Raw genomic sequence first — 21,685 nt, forward strand, 5'->3', positions numbered from 1 at the left:
CATTACTATATTGATTGTGCTGCTTATATTAACATCCTGTTTAATGAAATTATCTCAAAATACATTCATATTATTAAAGTATACTCTGTCAGGCCCAACCACATTCAGGAATTTAAAAAAAAAGAAAGCTATTCTTTTTTGATATAAAAGTTTTTTTATTTTTTATTTTTTTATTTTTTTTTATTTGCATTTATATCCCGCCCTTCTCCGAAGACTCAGGGCGGCTTACACTATGTCAGGCAATAGTCTTCATCCAATTGTATACTATATACAAAGTCAACTTATTGCCCCCCAACAATCTGGGTCCTCATTTTACCTACCTTATAAAGGATGGAAGGCTGAGTCAACCTTGGGCCTGGTGGGACTTGAACCTGCAATATTGCAGGCAGTTGCTGTTAATAACAGGCTGCATTAGCCTGATGAGCCACCAGAGGCTCATATAAAAAATTTTATAGACAAACAAACATATAGTACATAATCAATCATTCAATGTATCATCTGAATACATCTTTTGTGTCTTATTCCTACTCCTTCACTATTTATCATATCTTAATATTATCATTTCATTTATTATAACATTTCTCCCACATTTCTTGCTTTTCTATTAATACATTTATCTATCTTCTTTCTCTCCTTTCTTTTTCACTCATATCATTACATTATCTTATACATATATATTTTCCCTAACCATTGATAAAATTGCCCCCATATCTTAAAATATTTCAATTTCTCTCTTTCTTTGATTGTCAAAGTCAATCTATTCATTTCTGCACAGTCCAATATTTTCTTAATTACTTCTCCCTCTGTAGGGATTTTCTCTGCTTTCCATCTTTGCACAAATACTATCCTTGCTGCAGTTATAGCATGTATAATCAAATATGTATTTTCTTTACTAAATTTCTCTGGTAAGATACCCAATAGGAACAGTTCAGCTTTTAAATCCATATGTTGTATCATTTTTTCTAACCATGTTTTGATTTTAATCCAATAATTTCTCACTTCTGGAGACGTCCATCACATATGATAATAGGATCCTGGTGTCTGATGGCATTTTCAACATTTAGCTGATTTATCTTTAAACATTTTTGCCAATTTTTCAGATGGCATGTGCCATCTGTAAAACATTTTATATTGATTCTCCTTATATGCTGTGGACATTGTTAATTCATAATTCCTTTCTCATAGCTGTTACTATTTATCTAACTCAATTGCATATTCAAAATTTTTTGCCTAAACTATCATTTTTCTTATACCTGTTCTTCTAGTTTAGTACTAAGTGATTATATATTTTTAATTATTTTTTCATCTGTTCCTGTATCTTACCCAATTTTATCATTTCTAAATAAAAACCATATAGTTTAGCATCTTTTTCATATCTTGTTTGTATTTGCATATGAATATATCAGTTCACCTCAATCCCTTCTTCTTCTATTTCTTGTTTTCTTTTCAGTTCCCCCTTATCTGTTAAATTATCCTTGTATTTAAGAATATTTCTAGTATTAATAATATTTGGGTGTATTAATGCTTCCATTGTTGATAACCATGTTGGTATTTTCAAATAATATTGATCTCTAATCTTCTTCCACACTAATAATAATGCATTTCTTACATAGTGTCTCTGAACTATTCTTAAACAGATCAAACAGTAAACAGTTGTATACCATTCTGTTTTTAGTATCACTTCTTTTCAGTACCTAATTTCTGCTACAAACGATGAAATTAAGTTGCCTGAGGAAAACTATGTGTAACTGATTTGGAATCAAATTTGCACTTTAAACAACAATAAATACTGTCTAGTTTGATTCCTTTGATTTAGAAAAGGTCAGACAGTATGGGAGGAAAATATACTCATGCCGGCTAACAGATTCCAAGTAGAACTTTGATCACTTTTTCCTCTGGGAAATATTGATGCTAACGATCCCACATGCTTAAATGTGGATGTTTCTACCCTCCATTTCTCTATTTATAGGAGCACAGTGGCTTCCATGGTTAAGTTGCTGACTTGATGAGCAGCAAACCTGTGTTTGAGACTTGAGTGCTGCCATGGGGCAGGGTCTTTCTTTATCCTTTTAGGCAATATCCTATTCCTTTATTCTGATATCATTGTACTTTTCATAATTTTTTCCTGTCCTGTCTTTTGTGCCAGCTCCTGCATGGGTCATGAAAGGAGCAACTGGGTATGCCCTGGGTAATGGTGATATCACCAGGTAATCCTTTCAACCTGGAAGCACCTCGGTGTTTCTGACATAAAGGTGATGCAATTTCTGATTTTTGTTTAGTTTAAATGAAGAGATGAAACATGAAACAGCACAGAACAACAGACTATAGCAGAGGTCTTCAAACTTGGCAGCTTTAAGACTTGTGGACTTCAACTCCCAGAATTCTCCCGCAGCAGAGCCAGCATAGCTGACTGGAGAATTCTGGGAGTTGAAGTCCACAAGTCTTAAAGCTGCCAAGTTTGAAGACCTCTGGACTAGAAGGCCTCCATGAAGTAGATATGGAAATTTGGGAAGTGCTTTTTCGGTCTATGGGGCAGATGTTTTTCTTTATTTTTTAACCTTTTAGGCAATATCCTATTTCTTTATTCTGATACCATTGTACTTTTCATAATTTTTTCCTGCACTGCTCCAAACCCATATTTCTCCAAATCAGATCCTCTATTAATTCATGTACTTCTCTGAGCCTTCAAAGTGGGTAACTCCAATGGATCATTGGAGCTCCCAGCTTTTAGAAGTAAAAAGGCCGCATCGATGAACTAAAAATAATTGTAGGCTGCAAAGGAATATCTGGCAAACCAATCGGCAGTCTGGCAGCTAGCAGAGCAGCATTACTGCTGATGATCATGGTGATGCCTGGAGATGTTGCAGACACTCAACAATGCATCATTTGGGTGAGAGTATTGGTAAATTTATTGACTTTTTAAAAATGCTGGTGGGCCACATATGATCTGTGAGCAATACATTGTGCTGAATTGCCTATTTCAATTTGCTTACCTACTTTAAATTTAAATTATTCGAGTGTGACATGGCAAGTGTTTCTCATTTATATCTAAACTTCAAAGCCTTTTTAATTCTTTTCTCTTAATGTCCATGTTTCTGATCATAAATGTTTACACACATGTGTCTACTATGCCATTAAAAGAGCTTCCTGAGTCAGATTCATTAGAAGCAGATTTAGGCCTTCCAATATATCTGCTGACTTCATGTTTACTACCTTATACACTCCTTCCCCAAAAATGCATTGTCATACTAATAGCATTGTCTGCTCTGCCTCTCAGTGAATTAGTTGTTTTTAATATGGTGTCATTATAAATTGAAATATTAATCTGCAATGTCCTGGAGTTTAGAAATACCCATGTTATTTATTAGTCAATGCTAATAGTGCCTGTAGTTATTCTGAGTCATTTATTAAAAAAATAGACATCACATTATATACTAATGCATACCAACTTATTCCAATGCAATTTCAGAATAATTCTTAATTAGCTTGTTTTAGCAAGGGATTTCATAAAATAAATGGCTCCCTTGTTTATAAATGGTTACTGAGAGCTCATTTGCTAATATGATCAAGAATGGAAAATTGGGAGTTCTGTAACCTTCTCAGCTAAAATAAGGAGAAAAGAGAAGCCCTCACAGGAAAGGCAGTTTTTTTCCATTTTAAGGCCTACAGCTGGATCTTCCAATTCCCATCAGCCTTAATAAAGCCAATTATCAGTAATGATAAGCACTATCCACAAAAAAGAAAAGAAAAGGGGGGGGGGTTCCAAAATGTAGAGATACACTTTTATGAGAATCTGTTCTAAAACTTTAAGTACTCTGTACATGTGATGTAAAACCTGAAAGTAAACCTAAAATTTGTATTGGTCTCTCATTTTAGAAGCATTGCTCATCAAAAGGGCTTAATGAAAAAAAATCATTTCTAAAAGAAAATTTTGGTTATCTATTGTCAAAGAGTAGGTATGGGCACAGATAGTCTTTCAATATTCTCCACTAAATTGATAGGCAGAGAGATTGTTTTTCCAGGGAGAGGAGAAATTACCCGCTCATTACTCAAAAACATGATATAACAATACAAAAAAAAAAAATAGAATGACTACTGAAAAACCTTGGTGGTAGATAATTTTTCAAGGATTCTAACTGACTCCATGGACAATGTTCCTCCAGGCCTTCCTGTTCTCTATCATCTTCTGGAGTCTATATAACCTCATGCCTACTGCTTCACTGACTCCATCCAGCCACCTCGTTCTCTGTTGTTCCCTTCTCCTTTTGCCCTCAATCTTTCCCAGCATTAGGTTCTTCTCCAGTGTGTATTTGAGTTTCATCTTCAGGATCTGGTCTTCTAAAGGACTGATAGGTTTGATCGCCTTGCATTTCAAAGGACTCATAGGAGGCTTCTCCAGCACCATTGTTCAGAGGCCTCAATTCTTTGATGCTCAGCCTGTATAAGCATATAGTATACATGTATAAGTATATACCTAAGTATAAGCATATAGGTAATAGCAGGGGTGAAATCTAAAATTTTTCCCTACCAGTTCTGTGGGCGTGGCTTAATTGGTAGGCGTGGCTTGGTGGTCAGGTGACCGAGTGGGCATGGCCAATAACAATAAATAGTAAAAATAATAAAGTACACAAAACAATAAGAGGTACCAAAAACCAGCTTTCACACTTTACACACACACAACACAACATAACACAACTGACTCACACACAGTGTAAAAGCAGCTGCACTTCACCCAAAATGGTCCCTGCAACAAACAGAAACCTCACACTGCCACAAAAAGCTCAAAAACCAATTTTCACATTTTACACACACACAGCACAGCACAACACAACTGACTCACACACACACACACAATGCCACATACAGCTTTGTGAGATTTTGTGTGTTTCTGTAGTTAGAGTGAAACACTACAGAAACACACCAAATCTCAGAAAGCTGCACAAATATTTTATTTTATTATTTTATTTTATTATATTTATATTTTAGATAAAAGCAACTAAATTTAAAACTTCCTTAACTTTAACTGGGTGTGGGCACGCATGCTCACGCTTTTGGCAAGCAAGAACAAAAAGGTTAGCCATCACTTTTATATAGTATAAGATTTGTCATAGCAATTAAATAGTAATAGAGTATAGTAATTGTCATAGTAATAGAACAGAATATAGAAAGCATTCACATATCACTTTTATATGTTTGCTTCTACAAAATACATTTGGTTCCCCAATCTGTTGTGGCTCCGGCCCCCAAGCCGGTTCCCGAGCCTGCCCTCATGGAGGAGACTGACTTGGAGAGTGAGGGAAAGGAGCCAGCAAGGCCTCCCTCGTCAGAACCATCCTCGCTGGCACCGCCCCAAGTCCCAGCTGCTGACGATCAATCCTGGATCGACCCAAGGCAGCAACGTAAAGATAAGCATGTACAACAGAGGAAAAGGTGTGGCAGGCTCAAGATTGCTGAGTCAGGGAGCCATACCCCATAGGGGATAAAAGCGGGTGGAGCTGCCATTGGGCTTCGTGACGGACAAAATCTACCCAGCGTGTGTTGCAGCTCGGTCGCTTGGGAGTTAAAGGCCTTTCTTTCCTGTAAGCTTGGCAACGGGACTGGGACATGAGTGCCTTTATCTCTGTCCCAGATTAAGACTTCAGAACTTGGCAGGCCTCTGCATGGTTGCTGCCAAGTCTTGTGCTTCCTACAGAAGAATCAGATCTGTGTCAATAAAAGGACTGTGAAACTCGCGTTTCTTCGTGACGTGGAAGGGGGGGACAGAACACAAGCCTTATAGGGAAATGTAAAGAAATCATCCATCCAGGGCCCATTGCATTGTATCTCTATTGAGTCTAAGTCAATCCATTTTAGCATGGTTCCAAAAATATATATATATATATTTTTAATGGCAGACTATATAAAGAAGCATAGGATACTCATTTAGACCCTTGGCTATTTAAATAAGAATTGGAACACTTCTCTCACTCCTGATACTTTTCCACATTTCTTATTTGAAAGAATTTCAAAGAAATCCTTTTTCATTCAATTGAATACGAATGAGTTAAAAATGAGACAATTATGCTGTGGCATTAAAATTTACAGTACATTTGGAGTCTCTGAGTGTGATCTGCTCAGGAACCAAGAGCGATGCAATCATAGCATGTCAAGCAAGACAATGACATTCCCCTTCTTCATTTTAGAAGAGTCTGTTGAACAGTTTGGACAATGAGACACAGAGGTAGAATGTGTTTTCTGGTGCTTACATTGTAGCAATGACAGGAACAAGTAATCATTCATGCAGAGGTGCTTCCATCTCATAGTGTGGAATGTAGCTTGGCCATGACAGATTCTTTTTGTAACAAGACAATGCATCTAGCTGGAACTGTAGTTTCTGATAATATAGGCATAATAGAAATATTTTTCAAGATAATTGGTGACAGTCAACAGGAAGAGTGAACCTTTAAAATAGATTGAAAGTCAACAGAATTAACATGAGCAAAATTTAATCAGGGAATGAAACATTCCAGCTACTATGTCCTTTCACAAATGTCCAAATCCTGTTTTCCCCATCTCCCAGAATTGTGTTGATATTTTATCGTGTTGCTGAGCACCAGCTCTCTAGGCCCTTCCAGATATTGTAAAATGGCAGTCGATAGGTGATAGTTGAATGTCCACATGCCATCTATTGTTATAAATCTTATGTTAAACTGGTATTGGAAACTCAGTAAAAACCTTTATTAACAACAAAAAATAAATGTGAAACTGAAATCGGATTGCTTGGTTGGAAAAATAGCAAAATTGCTTTGCAAGATGTCTATACTCAGCAGACACCATAACATTATCAATCCTCAAACACTTTTAGTGTTCTGAAAAATCAGCTTTTACCCACTTAAACAATTAAGGCTGAATCTGCTGAGGTTCTAGAGTCAGATGACTTCCTCTAGTATCCCCATTTGTATTTTTTCCCTCTGTCTTTTACCCATTTGCCCTGAACCCTGGTGTGATAAATCACAGCAGAGACTTGGAAATCACTTATTTTATTTCCTTATAATGCCGGAGAACTCTGACATGTGCTTTATGTAGAAAACTGCAAAAGTGCACATAAGAAATTAGTTTCCAGATTCTGCCACTGTCATAATTAATCTGAAGACTGAGAGGAAAAACAAGTGTACAATAGGCAAATCAGAAAGATTTTAGGAATGGGATCAGCCCAAATCACTTTGTCAGATGTTATTTAACCTATAACTGGGCTTGTCTATATCACAGAAGTGTGTTAAAAGCTCTATCACTATAGAAGGGGTGTCATTTTAATTTGCTGGCTTTGGGTGTTACCTCTTACATGGCACAGACAAAATTCTATGAAATGAGTAAAATTTTTGTAGAGGGGGATTTTTCCCTAATAGGTACAGATGAAAGAAAGAGGTGGAACTGAGGCATTGTTTGTAATAAATGAAGCAATGATTTGGAAAGGTTTATATAAGTCCATGCATTTCCCCAACCTTACCTTCTACAATGGGAACATCTATAATAAGGCCATTTACCAATACATATTTCCCATTTAGTGCATAATGGTAGCCTGAATAAAAGGTTTGAATTACAAAGCAGGCTAACGCAGCACATTGTCTGAGCAATGACTGTTATTTGTGTCAAGAAAATAAAAATGGGGTTCTGAAGAAAATCAAGGGACTGAACAAAAGTGATTGTGAAAAAGCAACTGAGAAGGAGTTGTGAGTTGCGGACATTTCTAATTCAAATGAAATGAAAGGTGGAGCCCTGGAAATTGTTTATTTCATTTAAGAACAATAATAAAAACTATAACAAATTAAATAGAAGAGAAAAAGTGAGAAGAAAGAAGCCAAAAGTGGAATGAGAAAATAAAATAGTAAAAAAAAAAAGAACAAAATATAAAGACATAAAAAACGGCTTCCAATATTCCTCCACAGATAAAGGTACAATAATATTTCAACCTCTCTCTCTAAAATTAAACCATCACTCTCTTATTTCTATAACCTATCCTGTCTAATCATCATAACTATAAATCATTAGTTTTTTTCCCAAAAGGTCCATAATCATCAGTCATCAATAAGTGCAGATACTGTCTTTTGTCTAATCAAAGAAGTCAATTAATCCATCTCAACAAGATTTGTCAATTTCATTAACCATTTTTCCATAGTGGGTAGAACTGAACTTTTCCATCTTTGAGCATGTAATAATCTCCCCTTCATATCATATACTGAAATAGTTCTTCATAGCAATAGCACTTAGACTTATATACTGCTTTACAGTGCTTTAAAGCCCTCTCTAAGCAGTTTACAGAGTTAGCATATTGCCCCAGCAATCTGGGTCCTCATTTTACTCACCTCAGAAGGATAGAAGGCTGAGTCAACTTTGAACCTGGTGAGATTTAAACTGCCAAATTGCAGGCAGCCAGCAGTCAGCAGAAGTAGCTTGCAGTACTACAATGTAACTACTATGCAACAACAGCTCATGATTCCTTCATATATCCATCAAATCTAAAAGAAAGTTACTGTTTCAATTGGATATTAATCTTTATACTCCTCTGTATCAATATATGTATTTGAATCCAAATTTCTTTTTTTATATAGTGCTCTGATTAGAAGTTTCTTAATTACAATTGTATCAGTATTATGAAACCTCAATCTAGTATTAAAATGCCACTGCAGCACTTGATCTCTGCCCTTCCTCCTGGCAAAATGCACAAAGACAGGCATAGAACAACAGCATCCCCAACCTTTTGGGTGCCAGGGACTAGCTCCATAGAGAAGCTTTTCTGTGGACCTGGGGGTGGGGGTTCACACACTGCCTGCATCCCATGCACGAAGGGTAGGGATTTGCTGATTTACGTGGCCCAGTTTTTGTCTCTTAATATTTTCATGACAATTCTGTATGTAAACCAAAAATGATTATTCCTTAATATACATAATTTGGTATATTTTCTCCCTCAATCGGTGAATCACATGGAGGAAAATATGCCAGAAGTATTTCGGCAAAGTGATGGCTGAAGCTAACAAAAATTTGAAGTCAAAATTCAGATGCCTTCATGGCACTGTTTTTGATATTTCCCTCCATGTGTGTCTCCTTGACTTGAAGTCAGAAGAATATTGATGATTATAAGGAGACTGAAAATTAACTTGGTATAGAGAAATTGAAGGAGCTGGATATGTTTAGCCTCAAAAAAAAAAATGATTGAGAAGCGATATGACACCACTCTTCAAATACCTGAATAGATGTCAATTGAAGAAGGTAAGACGTGTTGTTGTGACCCAGGTTCCTGGACCCGGACTCCTGGACTCGGATGATTCAGAAAGTGAGGGAGAAGACCTGGTAAGCCCTGCTTCTCTTGGGCCCTCTCCCTCCCTGGCACCCACTCAAAGGGAGGAGGAGGGGCCGGCAAGGCCTGATTCTCTCGAGCCTTCTTCTGATTTGGCAACGCCCCAAGAACAGTTTTGGAGTGATGCAAGGCTGCGCAGGCGTGACCGGTGCGCGCAGCAGAAGCAGTGTTGGGATAAAGCCAAGTCATAATTGTCATGCAGTGACATCTGCAGAGACTATAAATAGGAGGCGGGACTTCCTGGTTTTTTGTCTTGGACAAAGCAATGAATTTGCGCGGGCAAACTGTTTCAATGGAGGGAAGAATATATTCGTGAGTAATTCTGGCCTTATCTATAATTTCCTCGTTATCTCCAGAAACTTGGCAGGCCCGTGGGTAGATGTGGCCAGGACATATATCTATGTAAATAAAAGGAGAAAAGGAGGCCTCTGACTGACTCTTTGTTGGGAGTATTGTGGGAGGGAAACAGAACACCTGTTCTCTCACATATCTGAGTTTAGGATGCAAAATAGTGGATTTAAGTTACAGGAAGTAGCTTCAAATTGCAGATTAGAAAAAAGCTAAGTCACAGATTTTTTTAAGGTAGATTCAGAATTGGTTTGTCAGCCTTTCTTCCTCCCTCTGATTCTCCTTTCTCTTGTTAGCAAGAAACAAAATTCAGTACAAATTTCAGTGGATCTTCGGAAATACAATTAATTTTGAATCCAGTTCCTAAATATTATTGGAAGGAAAAATACTATGTAAAAGATTACAATATGCTTATTTGCCATCTCTTATTCAGCTCAGTTTATTTATTTTGATGTCTGACCACAACCAGTATAAAGTATAAAGCAATACAAAATTAATATTGTAATTTTTAATCTGTAAAGTTAGATCTTAATATTCTTAGATAAATTTACAATAAAATATCTATACACTTAATTTATAAACTACAAAACCACAGTCTATGTAAATGTGAATGTCTGAAATCTATATTTTAAGCCTTAAACTATGAAACAACAATAAGGCTAAAACTTATAGAGTTAAAAATTATAAATGAATAACTTCCCCATCCGGTATGAGTTATTTTACTTTCTTCTGAAGGCAACTTGCCTTAAGTGATGTAAAATACTTGGTCTTGAGTCTAACCATAACACTGGGATAAAATTTAATAAAATTAAAATAACTGCTGTGTTTTTTAAAATTAATTTACAAAAATAATAGTTTAAAATAATAAAATTAGATACTAAGATTGAAATTACAAATGTAGCATGTAACCCTATTATCAATATCAATTCCCATAGTACTTTACACAGTCCTGCATAGAAATTGGCTACATTATAAGTAATAGAAAAGTCATTGTCAAAAAGCACTAAAACTATATAGCACTGATTTGTACAGTCTAGTATTTACAAGTAGTGGATGAATGAAAGTAGTGAATATCTCTGCAATATCTATAATGGAATTGGGAGACCTGAAGGGTCTTTGTGTTTGCTCATTGTTGACATGGAGTTGTTAGCATATAATTAATCAACTAGTCAATATATAATGGAGGACTTATTCCACAGTGACCACTGGGTCATCAACATACAGATACAAGCTGTCCATTTAGAAGAATCCTTTTATATTTTCCTTCTAGCACACCTGAGGGGAAGACATTGAAATGTGCCAAGATATTATCTATGCTTGGGCATTTCTAACCATGCTAGATGGAAAATAGATACAATCCTAGTATTGTAGGTTTCAAACCCCTGTTAATTGGACAGTTTGAAGCTACGTCCAGGTTAGATTGCTGTACAATGTAAATTATATGTTGTCTTAGTTTGGTGATTTTCATTTGGGAATAAATAGGTGAAGGATAGCCTCAGTATGGATGGACTACATTTTTAGGTAGGGTTGGACTAGGTCTTAACACACCCCTTATCAGCATTTCACCTTTTTTTCTATTAACCGTTGTTTGACTTCATTTAACAATTATTTTACTTGCATATTATTATAATTATAATTAAATTCCTTGCATATTACTGTAATGATGATGAACATTTGCTAGTCAACATTTTTCTATTTTTCCCATTTCTTACTTTTTCATTTTTCAGGTACCTATTTAACAAATTGTTCATAATATGTCCTTTCGTGTTTTCCCATCTTCTCTTTCTTTTTAACACTTTTCCCTCTTCAGTTGCTGCTGACACCCCACCCCCCGCCCTCTTTTTTTTTGGTTCCTTTCTCACTCTCCCTTCTAACTCTTGCTGCCTCCTGGCCAAGTTGTGTTACTAATATACAGCAGTGGTATACTTGGAAACACATTTGTTCTTCTCCTTCCTTTTCCTTGCTTTCTATTTTTTCTGCAATATTATTAAAACTGCTCCATCACCTGGCTGTAATGGGAACATCTGTATTTTCTCTTTTGCCCGAATTCATGACATGACATAATACCTGCCCTCACTAAGACACTATAACACTGAGATAATTGAAACATAACTCACTGTAAATTACAGACTGCTGTTCAAGGCAAGGGCTCAGCCGTGCTTTCTAACGTATATTCCTTTAAAGGGGGATGCATAGAGAAAAAACAAGCCAAACACGGGAGTGGAACAGGATGAATGAGCATTGAAATCCATACAGAAAGCTACAGCTACAGATAACAGTCAAAAATAGCCTTAGTTGGAAAGTCATAAAGACTCAGTAGAGATGTGATTACATAGTTGACTATTCTTTTTTTTAATTATTTTATAGAAAAACAAACAATAGCTAATCAATCATTCAGTGCTTCATCTGAGTGCATCTTTTGTGTCTTCTTCTTGTTCTCCAATGTTAATCATTTCATAATATCATAATTTCATTTATTGTAACATTTCTCTCACATTTCTTACTTTGCTACTAATACATCTATCAGTCTTCTCTCTCCTCTTTCTTCTTCCCATGTTTTATTGTTGTTGTTAGTTGCAAAGTCGTGTCCGACCCATTGTGACCCCATGGACAACATTCCTCCAGGCCTTCCTGTCCTCTACCATCCTCTGGAGTCCATTTAAACTCATGCCTACTGCTTCAGTGACTCCATCCAGCCACCTCATTCTCTGTCATCCCCTTCTTCTTTTGCCCTCAATCTTTCCCAGCATTAGGCTCTTCTCCAGTGAGTCCTTCTTTCTCATTAGGTGGCCAAAGTATTTCAGTTTCATCTTCAGGATCTGGCCTTCTAAAGAGCAGTCAGGGTTGATCTCCTCTAGAACTGACTTGTTCGTTCGCCTTGCAGTCCAAAGGACTCGCAGGAGTCTTCTCCAGCACCAGAGTTCAAAGGCCTCAGTTCTTTGGTGCCCAGCCTTTCTTATGGTCCAAACTTCACAGCCATACATTGCAACCGGGAAAACCATAGCTTTGACTATACGCACTTTTTTTGGCAGGGTGATGTCTCTGCCTTTTAGCATGCTGTCTAGATGTTTTATTACATTTTATTTATTTATTTATTTATTTATTTTTATTTTATTTTGTCGAATACATATTAAATTATATATATAAGTAAAAGCATGAATTGAATACATGAAATGAATACAATTAAAGGGAACATTAGGACAGGGACGGTAGGCACTCTGGTGCTCTTATGCACGCCTATTACCCTATATATATTTCTTCTCTAAGCAATGGTAAAATTGTCGCCATAACTTAAAATATTCCAATTCCTCTCTTTCTTTGATTGTCAAAATCAATCTATTCATTTCTGCACAATCCAATATTTTCTTAATTACTTCACCCTCTGTAGGGATTTCCTCGGCTTTCCATCTTTGCGCAAATACTATCCTCACTGCAGTTATTATGTGAATAATCAAATGTATATTTTCTTTACTAAATTTCTCTGGTAGGATTCCCAATAGGTACAGTTCAGGATTTAAATATGCTGTATGCTGTTGTATCATTTCTTGTAGCCATATTTTAGTTTTAATCCAATAGATTTTTCCTTCTGGACATGTCCACCAGATATGATAATACGATCCTGGTATCTGATGACATTTCCAGCAGTTAGCTGATTTATCTTTAAACATTTTTGCCAGTTTTTCAGGTGGCATGTGCCATCTGTAAAACATTTTATATTGATTTTCTTTATATGCTGTGGACATTGTTAATTTGTAATTCCTTTCCCATAATTGTTGCCATTTATCTAGCTCAATTTAATATCCAAAATTTTTTGCCCAAGCTATCATTGTTTCTTTTATTTGTTCTTCTAAATCAATACTGAATAGTTGGCTATTCTTAAGCAGTTAGCAAAAGATGTGTAATGGTATGTAAAAATGACATTGCCTAGGGAATGGTCAGATAAAAGATAAGCATAGTCTGCAACTGGATACTGGGTGGGGTAAGAGGCCCAGAAAAATACCCTCCCTAATTTCTTTGGGTGTAAAGTAAACAGGAGAATTGTACTTTCAGACTTCAAAATTCAGTTAATGTAGCCTTACAGTGAAATAGATTTAGGTCCCGTCTGATCTACCTGCTAAGGCTGACAAGATATTTGTCCTAATTGCACGCAGTTATCCCAAAGAGACCAGCCATATCTCCATATTTTATTCTTCCTTTTTCCTTAGCAGGGAGGGATTATTGAATCTGAGATAGCAAATATGAGAAGGTATATATACTTAAAAATATTTATATCCTGACCTTTAATTAGTCTGGAGATAATAATTACTGAAATTTAGTAGAAACTAGAAAACTTACACTGAAGAGGTAATTCAAAGAGTTGTTTTTTTTAAAAAAATGATTTTTTAAATGATGATTGAGTGTGAGCAAGTGAGAAATACATTAGAACAGAGCTAGAATATTCTTGGGAAAGGGTGATATGGGATACTCCCACAAACCAGAAATACCATATAGGTAATAAAACTATTACCTCTTCAAATAGATTTCCCATTTTGTATGGAGGAGAAAGTGATAAGACAATTCAGAAAAAAAAAGTTTTGTAGAATACTCACCTAATCTGACAGTCAGACATTTTCCTATGATGTATGAGAATTGATCCAACTATCCGTTGTGGGGAAAAAGTTTTATGGAGATTGGGAGAGAAGTTCTCCAAACATAATTTAAACCTGGAGACTTCTTCAAGAGTTTATATATTTTAGACTACCAAGCTCTATGATGAAGAAAGTATTTTGAACTTTTTCCTCACTCTCCCTCATGTTTGCAATGATAAAATTAGAAACATACTGTGAAAAATTCATATATTCAGAAATAAGGTACAGTGAATTCAGCAAGATAAGTGGGCCTGGGACAAGCAGCCTTTCCCTTTTTATATAAAATATAAATGTGTATGTGTGTATGTACATATAAAAAGTAAAGGTTTCCCCTATCCAGTTGTGTGACTCTAGGGGGTAGTGCTCATCTCCATTTCTTAACTGAGGGAGTCAGCATTGTCCAAGACATTTCCATGGTCATATGGGCAGCAGCAGTGGTGGAATTCAGCCAGTTCTCACCACTTTCTGAGCAGTTTGGTGAACTGGTTGTTGGAAGAAATCATTAGGGCAGAGAACTGGTTGTTAAGTTATTTGAATCCCACCACTAGGCAGCAGACTATATATGCCAAGGCACACGGAACACTGTTATCTTCCCCCTGAAATGGTACCTATTTATCTACTCGCATTTGCATGCGTTGGAACCGCATATTACATATACATTTAAAACAGCAGACAATCGTAACTCAAAGAATTGATAGAAACACTGCATGATTCCCAGGACATATTGAGGGAAATCCAAGACGTTCATAACCTAGTCAGCACTGAGGCTAAGCCTTTAAAAACCTTTAAAAATTAATTTGCTTTTTGACAGCTAGATAAATGTGCTCATGGGCATATGCCATCTGCTGGATAGATCAACTAAGGATTGGAGACTGCAGGTGACACATGTTTCTGAAAACTATTTCTGCAGGTCAGGGAATGAATTAGGAGGTGGGGTTAAGGAGCAGAAGTTAGTTTTCTGATGAATGGGATAAATCCGGAACTGTTCAATAGGCTACATTCTGTGGTAAAAAATAAGGTATTTCAGAAACTTGTAGTGCACAAAATAATACATCAGTCCAAGAATATGCTACACAATAGAAATATGTTTTCATGAATAATAGCCTTATAAAACAATTTCTTCCATACTTATTATTGTATCGATCATCTCAATTTGCAGCAGCACCGTTTACTCCTTAGCTTTGGTATTCCCATGTTGGGTATGTATCAATTTTGTGCATCCCTTTGGAAGACAGATTTTTATTATTAGAAGCATTGCCATAAATTGCACACATATCTAACGTCATGCCATGTAGGAAAGATAGCCCTGCAAAACAATGCTTAGTTCATTTTCAATTATATCAGATTGGGCAATGGAATTATCCCAACGAGATAGGTGTTTTCTTTTGGAGCTGTATAGATTTTGCCTGAAGGTTTTGATCTGACTCATGACTTTTACTTTTCTACAATATCTATATTTTTCTCACTTATAAATTATTTTGATATATTGTACCATACAAACATCTGCTTTATGCTTGTAGTGCATTGTTCTTTGAATTATACTTGAATATCTTTGTAAACATAATTACTTTTAACCCAGGGGATATTTCTTATACATTTGTAGGTTTCATCCTGGGCTTCCTTGAAGGGTCTTGAGTTTAATTCTAATTCTGGTTAGCATTCTAATCCAATGCTTCAGGAAATAGACAGGTCTTCATGGCATTCCAGAAAGCTAAAAGGGTAGAGACCTGTCAGAGTTTGTTGCAGAAATCACATCCAGAAAGCACATACAGATAACTGATGAAGCAGGATTCATTAAATAAGAAACTTCTTTATATACATAATATAACATGAGACATATATATAATACCAAGAGCAGTTCTCAGAATCAGAAGCATAATCACAGAAGCACAGTTAACAGAAGGAAAGACAATAATAGGAGCACACAACTTATATTTATACATATCAGTTAACCTAAGCCACGCCCAGGCTCCAAGCTGTTTCAACTCCCAAACAGCCCGCACTGGCTGACTTAGTTGCTATGCCTATATATTGGCTGACCTTGTTACCATGTTCTATTCCAGCCAGTCCCCAATGGCTGACCTGTTACCATGTATATCCAAACAGTCCCCATTGGCTGATATATTCCAGTCTATGAATATTCATACACAGACAAGACTTGTTGAATATCAGATGGAAGGGTATTCAAAGAGTGGGCCAGCTACAGAGAATGCATACCTCTGAGGTCCCACTTGGTGACAACGTTTTAGGGAGGAGACCTGAAGCACACTCATTCTATGGCATGAGCAGTGGTGGAGTGGTATAGCATATAATTTGGCCCTGTGGTAAGAAGGGCTTTAAATATGATTATCCATATCTTTAATTGCACCTGAATAAAAACTGGAAGCCAGTGTAGCTTATGCAAAATTAGAATAATATAGATGAACTGCAGAGTGCCCATGATTCCATGTGCTACTGCATTCTGGAGCAACTGCAGCTTCCATATGGTTTTCCAAGGCCTTCTACACATTATTGGCAGTAACCAAAATGACTTAAGTTATGGATGGCACAATTTGTGCACAAGTTGAATTTATGCCAATCCCACCCACACATTGGCTATGGGTTACCACTTGCTTTTCCAACAGAAGTCTAGAATCCAGGAAGACTCCAATATTGTGCACCAGCATTGTCTGAGGGTGTACTACTCCATCAGAGTCAAAGCCGTTATCCCCCAACTCCTGGGGCCAAAGTCCCTCAACTATTCCTACTTGCTAGAGTTGAGGTACGGTTGATTTCTCCCCATCCTGGGGCTTCCCTTTTTTCTCAGTGTCTTTCTATCTTCAATGCCTTTACAAAAACAACCATAGCTTTTGCCTCTTCTAATACATTCTAACACATTCCAATGCAGTCTCTTCTAACACATTTTTTTAAAAAATTCCACATTTCATTAAATGCCAAGAGAAGACATCATGAGGAAATTCTTCCCTTTTGTATTTTTAAGACTGGGAAGGATGGGCAACCAGGAAGGTTTAATAGAAGGTGGAGTATACTGTATATAAATATATATAGGAAAATTCAAAATAAAATCTCTGTCTTGATATGAGATTAAAAAAATAGTAACCTTTTTACAATAGGAAGGGAAAGTTCTGAAAAGAAAATCTATGCATATTTCATATTAAATTAAGATGGATGGAACAAAGACTATATAACTGATACTAGCTTTGATGGTTGGCTAGCTGACTTGATAAAAATTATAAAAATATGTAGTGGGAAAAAATGGAACTTAGAATGGGTACTTTATATCCAAAAGAAAAAATTATAAGGTCCATTGAGTCATACTTCCAAAGTCTAGTCAAGTCTTATTTAAAAGTCTTGAAATTCATAGTGTAATTAGTTAGGCAGGTTACTTTAGCATAAGGTTACATTATCTTAATATATCATTAACATTGCCAATGATCTAGTGAGGAAGACATTTACATAGCTCTTCTTATCGACTATGTCTTCATCATATTTTGAGAAAAGAACCCAGTAAACTATGTTTCTGCACTGAAGTGCCAGCCAATATGAAGACATGACACTTCATATTCTGTATGGCTCTTCCTTTGATGAGGTCAGGAGAAAAAGAGTGAGAACAGACACATATAAGACCCATCTTCAAAAAAGGGAAAAAAACAGATCCAGGAAACGACAGACCTATCAACCTGACCTCAATACCGGGGAAGATTCTGGAAAAGATAATCAAGCAACGAATCACTGAACACCTAGAAGCAAACAAAGTAATGACCAAAAGCCAACATGGGTTTGTCAAAAACAGATCATGCCAGACTAATCTTATTGCATTCTTTGACAAAGTGACAAAATTAGTAGACCAGAGGAATGCTGTCGATATAATTTACTTGGACTTCAGTAAAGCATTTGATAAAGTAGATCATAACCTACTACTAGATAAAGTAGAAAAATGTGGGTTAGACAGCACCACCACCAGATGGATTCGTAACTGGCTGACCAACCGCACTCAACGTGTAGTCCTCAACGGAACTACATCCACATGGAGGGAAATATGCAGTGGAGTACCCCAAGGCTCTGTTTTAGGCCCAGTACTCTTCAACATCTTCATCAATGACTTGGACTAGGGGATAGATGGGGAACTCATCAAATTTGCAGATGACACCAAGCTGGCAGGAATAGCCAACACTCCAGAAGATAGGCTCAAATTACAGAAAGATCTTGACAGACTTGAACATTGGGCGCTATCTAACAAAATGAAATTCAACAGTGAAAAAAGTAAGGTTCTACATTTAGGCAAAAAAACCAAAATGCACAGATACCGTATATGTGGTACCTTGCTCAATAGTAGTACCTGTGAGAGGGATCTTGGAGTCCTAGTGGACAACCATTTAGATATGAGCCAGCAGTGTGCAGATGCTGCTAAAAAAGCCAACACAGTTCTGGGCTGCATAAACAGAGGGATAGAATCAAGATCACGTGAAGTGTTAGTGCCACTTTATAATGCCTTGGTAAGGCCACACTTGGAATACTGCATTCAGTTTTGGTCGCCACGATGTAAAAAAGATGCTGAGACTCTAGAAAGAGTGCAGAGAAGAGCAACAAAGATGATTAGGGGCCTGGAGGCTAAAACATATGAAGAACAGTTGCAGGAACTGGGTATGTCTAGTTTAATTAAAAGAAGGACTAGGGGAGACATGATAGCAGTGTTCCAATATCTCAGGGGCTGCCACAGAGAAGTGGGAGTTGGGCTGTTCTCCAAAGCACCTGAGGGTAGAACAAGGAGCAATGGGTGGAAACTGATCAAGGAAAGAAGCAACTTAGAACTAAGGAGAAATTTCCTGACAGTTAGAACAATTAATAAGTGGAACGACTTGCCTGCAGAAGTTGTGAATGCTCCAACACTGGAAATTTTTAAGAAAATGTTGGATAACCATCTGTCTGAGATGATGTAGGGTTTCCTGCCTGGGCAGGGGGTTGGACTAGAAGGCCTCCAAGGTCCCTTCCAACTCTGTTGTTATTATTATTATTAAGAGGTAGAACAATGGGTTTCTTTCTTGCAGATGCAGTTTTATTTGTTTTCAGTGCATTCATTCAACTCAGAAATAAAGTTTTAGGTTTCAAATTGCAGTAATGGTTGTAGTTCAACTTTTTATATATTGCATTTATTTTCATGTTTATTGCAATCCGATTGTAGGAAGTTAGCACCCAGCCCCTCCTAGAAGAATGAAATATCTTGGGAAATATTAAAAAGGGCAGAATATTATATTTCCCTGGATGAGAAATGGAGAAACACATTTTAAGGACAAAGCAGCTCACTGCAGCTTCCTGCCTCCCCCCCCACCTTTGTCAATGGGTCAGAGACAGAAACTCATTCTCCCCACCTTTGTCAATGTGACCATCATCTGCAACACAATAGGACCCATCTAGCAACAGAAACTCACCACATGGTACCTGGGAAGATTACATCAGTAGCAAGGCTAGCTAAGACCCCACCCCCCTGGGGGTCTGACAACCAATCAGGATTCTCTTCCTGTGCCCCAGGAAGTTCAAAGCTCAGAGAAAGCATAAAGCCAGGGCGCACTCAGCACCTCGTCCCTTTTTCTCTGTTCAGGAACTCAAGCCATGTGATCCTGACCACCATTAAACCATCTTTCCAAGCAGTCTCCATGTTTCCAGTGTCTTTATCCCCACTTGGAACAGAACCCAGATGGACATTCTTCCAACACTATTATTATTATTTGCTTGTCACACAATGTTGTCGAAGCCAGGGGTCACAACAATAAACTTACCATATTTTTCAGAGTATAAGATGCACCTGAGTATAAGTCACAGCTTAATTTTTGGGGAAGAAAATAGGGGAAAAAAATCTGCCTACCAGGTATTCATCTGGCTAGTGTCCTTAGTCTGGTCAGCTTCAGCACATTAGTTTGCTAGTTTTTATCCCTTGCTTGGGGATAAAAAACAGCTTCTAAAACACAACTGATCTTGGGAGAGAGAAGCAATGAGCAAAGCAGGCAAACCTGCAGGGGAGATCACTTTACGCGTTAGCGCCTCATCAAGGGCTGAAAAAAAACTTCAGAGCTGAGAGTAGGAGATGCTTCACTGAAAAAAAGCTTACCATGGAAATGGCTTCACTCGCTAGTGCCTCATTAGGGCTGAAAAAAAGCTTTAAAAAAGCTACATTCAGAGTATAAAATGCACCCAAATTTTCAGCCTCTTATGCTTGCATTATCTTGGTTGTCTTTTAAGAGATACAATGATTTCATCTAATCTACATTAAAAAGATATACTCTTTAGCCTCACACTCAACTGAGTTCAGAGCTGACATTGCAGTATTTACAGAATGTTGTGAGAATAAGCCACCCAGAGTTACCCTAGTTATTGGATGGCAAATAATTGTAAAATAAAATAATAACAAAATAAATTAAATAAAAATAATAAAAATAAACTACTGAAAAGTGCATTTTGAAAATAGCAGTCAGGTTCATAGAACATGTTTAATTTTGATACTGAGTTAATCCATTCTCTGTGTTTGCATAACACACTGAGGTATAAACTAATCAGAGAGATGGATTTAGAAAACATATTAAAATCAAAGGTTTGTCGATGATTTTATGTTAATTTTGGAAAATCCTATGGAAGGAATAGAAATATTAATGGAAAGCTAAGGAATTTGGTCTATTATCTGGATTTAAAATTAATAAGGAGAAAATGACGATGTTTGAAGATGTTAATAAATATATGAGAATGGAAAATTAAAATAAAATAATGGTTTTCAAATTTAAAAACAAGTAAAATATTTGGTCATTATTATGGCTTTTTTTTTAAAATTTGAATTTATATCCCACCCTTCTCCGAAGACTCAGGGCTAATATGAATTGTATGTTATTTCAAAATAATTATGTTAAGGTAGGGAACAAAATTAATAATGATTTAGTAAGATGGAAGAGTTTTAATTATGATTCTTTCCAACAATTTCTTTCCAACAAAAATGAATTTAATACCTAGAATGTTGCTTTTATTTCAAATAACGTCTGTTTTAAAAAACGATACACTTTTTAAAGAGAGAGATATTTAGATAAACATGACAAGGGAAAAAACCAACAGTTAAATATAACATATTTATTTATTCGGGCGAGACTAGCCTAAGTGTTTTTAATTTAATTTATTAATGTATTAATTTATTTATAATTTTAAATTTTAAGGGTTTTATATCGGTCTATGACCGTTTTAGTTAATTAGGCCTGTTAAATATTTCGTTTTAAATGCATTTTAATCTGTGATTTATATTGTGTATCTTCTGTGTTTTAAATATGGCTGTACACTGCCCTGAGTCCTTTGGGAGAAGGGCGGTATAAAAATTTAATTATAAATAAATAAAATAAAT

Source organism: Ahaetulla prasina, chromosome 5 (genome assembly GCF_028640845.1).
Source record: "Ahaetulla prasina isolate Xishuangbanna chromosome 5, ASM2864084v1, whole genome shotgun sequence".
In the NCBI taxonomy this organism is placed as follows: Eukaryota; Metazoa; Chordata; class Lepidosauria; order Squamata; family Colubridae; genus Ahaetulla; species Ahaetulla prasina.